Here is a 9,401-nt window from a genome sequence, read left to right on the forward strand (position 1 = left end):
AAATTTAACGCGAGCGAAGCCGCGGGCAAAAGCTAGTAAATAATATTTATTAAGCTTTCTTCTAAGATGTTACGGTATTACGGAAAATAATGTTCCTAATAGTAGTACTCATAGAAAACTTTTATTTATGAAAATTCGCTTTCCACGTAAAAAAGCCGCATCGAAACCACCTGTCCGTTTAAGAGCTACGATACCACAGAGAGACGGCGTCAAACTTACAACACCCTTCTTTTTGCGTCGGGGGTTCTAAACAAACAAAGCTCAAAACATATGTGTAATATATTATGTATATATGTTAAAGGAAACATGATTGTTTTCGTTGTTTACGTCAATTAAAAAAAAATCCTTCATTGCCACAATATAAGCTGCTAGAAAATTAGGTGCAGATATTTTCAGGGTATGTAATTAATAACCTAAGAATCAATTATACACATAAATAATTTAAGTATTGTGTGTTAATATTTTTTTTGTTTCATACAAAAATACCATTCCGTCCAAAAATAACCATCTTTGCATTAACATTAACTATATTTTTTATTTATATTTCATTTAATTGAAACCAATTAACAACGATGCAAATAATCGATCCTAAAAATATCCGCATCTGATTTTCTAGCACACTGTACAATTACATACTCACAAGAATATCAAATTCGGAACAAGATTAGAATATAATTATATAAGTTTTTTTTTATAAATAATGAACATAAAAACAAAACAACGAAAACAATCATGTTTCCTTTGACAGTTGCCCTTTCATGGTTAGTATTCTATTTGTAGTTATATTATTATGAAAAAATGACTTTCTGCCAAGTTTCTAGCGACGCATTCTTCTTGGCAATGATGGTCTTTCCGAAAGCGCTGGTAGTTTGAAAAATGACGTGTAAAAGTGCCCATTGCGGCCTATTTACTGAATAAATGATTTGAATTTGTTAAACCGGCCCTGAGTGTACATCCTCTAAAATACGACTTCTGTTCCATAAATAGAACTATTTCTAAAACACAATCCCGTGCAACCCGCTACAACACAGTGATCCGTCAAAAGAAATACTTTTATCACAAAACAACAACCTGGGACATTACGTACTCTCGATCTTAAGGCTTCAGATGACACGTAATGTACATAAAACCTCGTGTCACCCAATACGACTGCAATTTGTCAGATTATGAACAGCAACTAAGCAAACAACCTAACCAACATAAAGTTGGAAAACCCCCGACATTTTCACTTCAAAGTTCAATACCTCAAAAACGGCTCAACCGATATTGATAAAATATGTCTAAGAACCATCGATAGAAATTCTGCTTTCAAATAAAAAAATACATTAAAATCGGTTCATTTTCCTAAAAAAAAAACAACAACAACAAATCGGTTCACCCATTTAAGAGCTACGGTGCCACAAACAGACAGACAGACACATATAGCGGTCAAACTTTTAAGTTATAACACCCCTCATTTTGCGTTGGGGGTTAAAAACATAAAGAGAAAAAGAGATCGTCTATTCTAAAACTGATTGCACTTGCAACGTATTTACGTTCATCCCACTAACATCATAAATGCAAAAGATTGTAAGTTGTTTGTTTCCTCTTCACGTCTAAGCTGTTAAACCAATTTAGATGAAATTCTGTATAGATGTCGGCGGCCGATCGTAAAATCCGCCAGATCACGCAATTCCTAAAAGTTGGCCAGGAATATCACGATGTGCCTGAGAAACAATACGGCAGATCGATTAGAGCAACGCATTAGTCGATATTCCTAGCTCTATACCGGGCACATCGTGATAATGCCGAAAAAAAGAAAAAATTAGGTACGACGAGCGAAGTAGGAATTTTGACCACAATGCACGAGCTGGCGAAGTACTAGAACCGATATGGCGGCGTTTCATGATTTATGCCTAGGAATTTCATGATCTGCCTAAACTGGCCAAATTATGAAATGGCGGCAAAAGAGCATGTGAGTCTCCTGATGGTAAGCACCACCGCCCATAAACACCAGACACCAGAGGGATTGCAGATGCGTTGCCAACCTAGAGGCCTAAGATGGGATACCTCAAGTGCCAGTAATTTCACCGGCTGTCTTACTCTCCACGCCGAAACACAACAGTGCAAGCACTGCTGCTTCACGGCAGGATTAGCGAGCAAGATGGTGGTAGCAATCCGGGCGGACCTTGCACAAGGTCCTACCACCTGCATAATAATATATAAATTGGTCTTTATCATTCATTCATTCGTTTCATACATTTAGTTACCTACCACCCAAAGATATTTATTTGAAAACAAGCGTACAGTACAATTACTTGGAGTTAACACTTGACAGATGGGCGTGCCTTCAGTCAATTTTCAACTTTAACGTCATACAAATATAGCCATTTTTAGTATAGCGCTACCCACGTTTACAGATTATGTAAAAACTATTTTATTTGTATGATCTCAAAGTTGAAAATTGACTGAAGGCACCCCCACCCCCATCTGTCAAGTGTTAACTCCAAGTAATCGTCTCTGCAATGTGTTTACAGAAAATAGTTTCTGATATCTGATATGTGTTTACATAAAATAGTCTTAGATAAAATAGTCTCTACTTCGGTTGCCTATCATACCGTATTGTATTGTATTGTATTGTAAAACTCTTTATTGTACAGAAAAACACATGAAAATAACAGAACACAGGATAATAAGATGTACAAAGGCGAACTTATCCCTTAAAGGGATCTCTTCCAGTTAACCAAATCGTATAATGTTTATTGTCCTAAAATTTTGTTGGCCGAGAATGTCTTTTCATAATGCTGAATGGCAATGCGCATAAATAGGACTAACAATTTTATGCCACCCGATATAGACCCCTCTACTTCATTGCAGGCGTATTGGGGTTAACGCAGCTTCATTCTACAAAAGTATGCGTATTACAAATTACACTTTTACCTCGATTCAGAGATCGTGTGACATTGAATTTCTGAGAAAATGAGTGAAGCGAGTGCTGTTCCTTTACGATGAGAATAAAACAACCGTAAAACAGGATTCACAGGGCTGAGAGACGCCCAAAGCTGGAAATTCACGGCAAATGACATAGAGTAACTTCAGCTCTATTTCCAATTTTAGTTAGTGAAATCGTTAAATTTTATCGTAAATTCCTATAGGAACCTTAGCCTTCAGTAAAGAATTCGAATAAAGATTCGAAAAAGTTTTTTTTTACTGTTTTAATTATTTCCTACTTAGACGTTTAATTTTAACTTTATTACTTTATTAAATTGGTATATCTACTAAGCAGTATAAGTAGCAAGTGGTCTAAGTCGGTCTAAAAAGCAACTGGTTCTACTCTGTGGGTGTCGGAAATATGAAACAACATAGGTTAGGTTAGAGTTGCGTCAAAGCGCAAAGCGTCTCAGCCTCGCGGCATAGCAACCCCGTCAACTTTGGGTCATAGAATGAAGGTTTTCAGAGAGGCGAAATATCGCTAGATGGCGTTAGTATAGTGAGGATTGTTTGACGTTTGCTTGCGATTGGCTCTCATTTAGATATTTAACCAATCACGAGCAAACTTCAAACGTGTATGGCGTGAATTAACACAAAGTATTATTTCTTAGCCTGGAAATTTGCATCAACGATTGCGATAAACGAATTTTTCGCAGACGAAGTCGTTGGCATCAGCTAGTATTAACTAACCGTGTTGTCGAATTCAGGCACCTAAAGCTTTTACAGACGCAAACATACGTAGTGCGAACTATAAATAAATTAAAAATATATAGTGTGAAATATTATATGGCTAAGAAATTACCCTTTTTCATATAAATTCTGTATATAAATCTGTTGCGTGACACCCCTATTTCCCATGTTGGTACAAACTCGGGGTGCGGGCGGTAAATCATGACATTTATGCCTCATAAAGTATGGAGTGCATTAGGTGTTGCGTAACACACATTAAATCGACTCTGGTATTTCTTCCCGCTTCGCTTCGGTCCATTGCTTGATTGCCTTTTTACAGATACGGTCTAGCCTTCAGATTATAATCTGTTCGCTAAATAGGTAAGTTGATTTGTTCCTGATTCGTCATATTCCTAATTGGTCATATTCCTAATTCGACATTTTCCTAACTGGTCATATTCCTGATTCGTCATATTCCTTACTCGTCATACCATGTATATTTGCCTGCACAAAATTAATTATAATATTTATATCTTCTGTGGTAAATGAAAATAACCATAATACAGTGCCAGAAACATCAAAGTTTTTATACGACAAAATCTTCTCACAGTAAGTGTCATAATAAACTCCCTTCTCAAGCAATGCGATGTCACTATGACTTTTTCTACGAAAAGGTTCCACAGTAGGCCACGATTCAGTTAGTTCGAGTGTACAATGTGGAATACCTGTAACTGTCAATGAATGACGACTGCATAGCCCAGTGATTAGAGAACCTGACAACGAAGTTCGATCCCCGGAGCAGACATTTGTATAAAAAAATACGAATAATCGTTCTCGAGTCTTGAGTGTTTAATATGTATTTAGGTATGTATTTAAGTATAACACAAGGTTTACTTTGGAACTAGGTCAATTAGTGTCAAGTGTCCTGTGATATTTTAACTATTTAATGAAACTACAAACGCCAGGACCTTATAACTTAAACCAAGATTTATCCCAACCCCAGCGCCGTGGAATGCTTAGATAAAGGTAACAATTGAAATGTGCTCGAGTATAGCGGATTGCCGACCCTGGCGGTGTTTTCTCGGCTTCTAAGGAGAAGTCGAGTTAAATACTCCCTAAAGTCTTTTATTAATCCGCAGCTGAGAAGTGGGATTCCCTTGCTTCCGTCTCTTTTTAACCGGTTTCAAAAAAATCTTTTAAAAAACAAGCTTTTATTATTTGGAAATAAAAAGAATTAAAAATTTAGAAATCGTTTAAATCAGATAAGAAATGTACCGTTTTATAGGTACAATGTATTAATTCTTTGCGTATTTATCATAGTCCCAATTATTATAAACAAAAGCGTGTTATTACCAGATTATAGTACACAAGTAATTTACATAAGTATTCCAAATTTCAAATCAACCTGACTACTGGAAGTTGGTCAAATTTAACTTGCAAGATTTGACTACAGACAGACAGACAGACAACGGGACAGGTGAAACTAAATAAAAGCTTGTGGAAAGAGGAGGTTATCAATTCGGTTGTTTTTTTTTTGTTTTTTACCTCAGAACTCCGTAATTTATGAAGCTGTGGCACCGACTTCAAACTGGTAGAAAATTATTGTCAAGGTGTTTGTAGTCTGTTCAATTTTATGGAGGTGCGAGACCGAGTTTGAACCTAAAATCGAAATTTAAAAATTAAAGTTCATATCGTACCGTCCCTCTCACTCTCTTATTAAATAATATAAGCGTCAGCGGGACGGCAAGATACAAAGTCCGAATTTGGCACTAAAATGCACATGCTTCAGGACTTTTCTGATTTTTTTATGTACATTTTTTTTGGATCTGGTAACGACGATATTTGAATCATGAACTTTTCAATTTTGACAATTTAAGGGTGGTTAAAAGACCACACAGGTCAAACTACTAGCCCATCATGGTCTTCTAATTAATTAATGACTTAATTTTAATTCATCATCTATGTACGTCCTACTGCAGGGACATATAGGTCCCATGCGGGCCCAGTGCGGAGCGTCTAGTAAATGTAAAATAAGCTAGAATATTACATGTTTACTATGTACCTAAGTAATATAGGCAAGATGCTGAAAAATGGAACTGACAAAGTTCCGCAATCATGTAACTAGAAGATAAAGCACGGATCCTAAATCCTAAACTAAGATTTGACAGCAAAAACGTACGTGCGTCGCTTACAAACTACCCACGTAACATCCAACAGTCACAAACTCCAAATTTACTTACTGAACTATCGAAATAATCATGAAATTTTCATCTATAACATTTTCTTAGCAAAGTTGGTGCGCATTCTAAATTCCATAGCAATGGTATTCGATTATTATTGAAATTCCGAAGTTGCCCAATAGATTCCGGCGGGAGGGAAATTCGGGGTAGATTAAATAAACATTTTGTCACGTATAGCGACGATTATATTTGACGACCAAACACGATTATTATAAATATTACGGTTTTAATATTATATATAATAGTGTTTGATTACCCGTTAGATTTTATGTTGAGAAATACGTGAACTAAAATTTTGTAGACCATTTCTGAAATTATTATTGTCAGTTGAAAGGTCGTCGATCAGTGCATCATCGGAAATAACCGTCCTTCAATAGGTGTGTCATTGTAGAAATTTGTGTAATATACCCATGTGATGTCAGGTTAGAATTACACCTCTCCATTTCTTACGTGGATGTCGTAACAGGCGACTGAGGATATATTAAGGTATACCGTAGGCGACAGGCTAGCAACCTGTTACTATTGTATTATTGTGTGTAATACAGGTGAGGTTAGCAGTAGTCGTAGTAACTTAAAAGTACCTATGACCTCAAAAACAATTTCATTTTCATTTTATAATAAATTAATTAATTTAAAAAAAACCTAGGGTCGTGGTTAAGAGCATCGCACCAATGATTTTTCAGTAACTTTAATTTTTTTACGTGGAAAAAGAAAATAATGAATTGCCAGGGTACCAGGTTCGTATCCCGCCCGGCGAACCGATTTTTTTTCTATTTCAAGAAAAAAAACCTTATATTTTGTCAAGCAGCGTATTGTTAAAAACAAAATGTATGAGCTATATTTGAATTAAAAACAGTGTGCTACGGACATTAACAGTGTGACCATGGTTGGTCAAATATAGACAAATTTTGGAACCACACCATACGAACGCTGCAACTTTGCAAGATAACTATAACATCAGTGATTATAACCTTGTAAATATTGGCACTATCGATTTCACCGGTAATACTCAGGGCAGCCAACGTGCCAAATAAAAGCCCGCAAAAACAAACGTCCTTAACAAGCCCCCGGGATTTAGTATCGATAATCGAAATGTCCCGCTCCATTTAGTTGCAGTTTCTCTGCAATACTATTAGTGCCGTAAACTGGTCACAGGCCGGTGTATAAGAGCTTTTAGTATTGGATTAAATTTTCGACAGGAATTCAATTTGAACAGGAATCAAATGGCTGTACACGTCGATGGTTTACGTTTGCACCTAGTTGCAATTCCAACTCAATCAGAGTTAAACCCTGTAGCTGTTTGTATTGGGTTTGAAATGAAATGAAATGAAAATTTATTGCGTATGAATTAAGGTTTTAGATTTATGCTTAAACTTAAGTTTCACTTAACCCTACCTTTACAGGTGTACACACAGTTAAAAAATAATAAAGATGAAAATTTTAAAATTACACTCAGTTATTTTAAATACTATGTCATTACAAATATTATTAAAACCGATAAAATTAAAATAGTTCCAGTGATTATTTCCAAGCGAACATTATCATTATCATACAGAAAATCCTTTACACTATAATAACATTTGTTCAATAGCCATTGTTTCGTCAAAGTAATAAATGTTTCTAAATGGTTGTCCTTAAATGTGTCCGGCAGTTTATTAAATACAGATGATATACGAATTTTTTGAACACTGTTTGAGTCTTGCACATGGCCTATGAATTCTGTACTTATACTGAGATCTCAATGTGCGTGTTGACATGTCTTGCCTCAGATTGAATAAGCTCTTGTATTTGAATAAAAATACACAGACCTCCATAATGTATAGGCAGGGCACCGTTAAAATTTTATATTTTACAAAATACGGACGACAGGAGTCAGTTTGGCGCAAACTAAAAATATTTCTAATACATCGCTTTTGAACTAGTAATACCTTTTCATTATCAACAGCATTTCCCCAAACAACGATCCCGTATCGGAGAGTAGAGTCTACGTAACCGTTGTATGCTATTATAGCTGCCTCTATTGATATATAACCTGGCTTACTCTTCTTAAAGCAAAAATAAATCTATTAACTTTCGAGCACACGGACATTATGTGTTCTTTCCATTTACAAAAACAATCCATATTAATTCCAAGAAATTTTGACTAGCAAACTTCTTCTATAACTTGACCGTTACAACTAATATTAAGGTTTATAGTGTTACTTAGAGTGCTGCCAAATTGGATTACTTTAGTTTTATCAATATTAACTTTCAAATTACTCATTGTTAACCATTCAATAGTCTGTGCTAGAGCTGCATTAATTTCATTGTTATATGTATATGCCAACTTATATTTTCCTTCAATGATTATGGTTGTGGCATCAGCAAACAGTACACAATCATGCAACAGGGCGCTGGTTAAGTCGTTTCGTTAATGTATACTAAAAAGAGTAAGGGACCCAATACACTACCCTGAGGCACACTCCATAGTAATTTATTACGTATAGAGAGATCGATCGGTATGACAGCATAGTTTTACTTTTTGAGCAGTTTCTAGAAATTTCAACACATTGAGTCCTGTTACTTAGATGTGACTATCCAGTTCAATGCAGGACCACGTATGCCATACCTACAGAGTTTGAACAACAGCCTTTTGTGGCAAACAAAATCGAACGCTTTGCTCATATCCATACAACCACCGGTGATTTTGTTAAATTTTGAGTGCACAGAAAGTGGAATGTAGAACTGTGTCATAGTCATGCGAACTGTCAAATGACGACTGGGGATTTGAACGCTTTGTAACATTGTTAATACAGGTAGGTGCGAACGACAAGCAATTTTCGAATCGCTTCTATCAGTTTTCGTGAAAAACTTTTTTGTGCGTGCGTGTGTATTTTTGTTACTGTTTCATGCTCAAACGATAGGACGAATTTACATCTAATTTAGTATTTAGATAGCTAATCTTGGAAACACATAGGTTACTTTCAGTCTGCTATTCTCATGGAATCGGGATACTTGGATTCGGGGGTAACAAAAATCTCAACCGACGTGAAATTTACTAGGGTGCTTTATTTATACAAGTTATTTAACTTATTATAGAACCACGGTCTAAATCTTAGAAATTTCCATGGAAATTTATCAAAATTTTGGAATTTCAATTGAATTGATGCGAATGAATCCCTGAATTTGAATGTAGATAATAAGTAATTCGTTCGTTGTTTTAACTTTAAGTAGATAAAAATAAAGACCAGTCCAGGTATTTTATTAGAAAAATTACAATTTATTAAAATAAAAACTAAAAGAAAAGAACAAGAGAAGTCTTTAAACATATTTATTTTTGACTAGAACCTTATGAGTAACATACCAAATACCAGCTTTGGTTATCAACCCATCAAGGGCTCGAGAAGCTGCAGCAAAACACGTAGATTTTAGAAAATATAACTAACACTACCTTATAACTACTTATCATATTTTACAAATTCAATATCATTTAGGTTCAACAACAAAAATAACTTTCTAGGAAAGCATCTATTTTTACAACAC

Source organism: Choristoneura fumiferana, chromosome 25 (genome assembly GCF_025370935.1).
Source record: "Choristoneura fumiferana chromosome 25, NRCan_CFum_1, whole genome shotgun sequence".
Taxonomy (NCBI): domain Eukaryota; kingdom Metazoa; phylum Arthropoda; class Insecta; order Lepidoptera; family Tortricidae; genus Choristoneura; species Choristoneura fumiferana.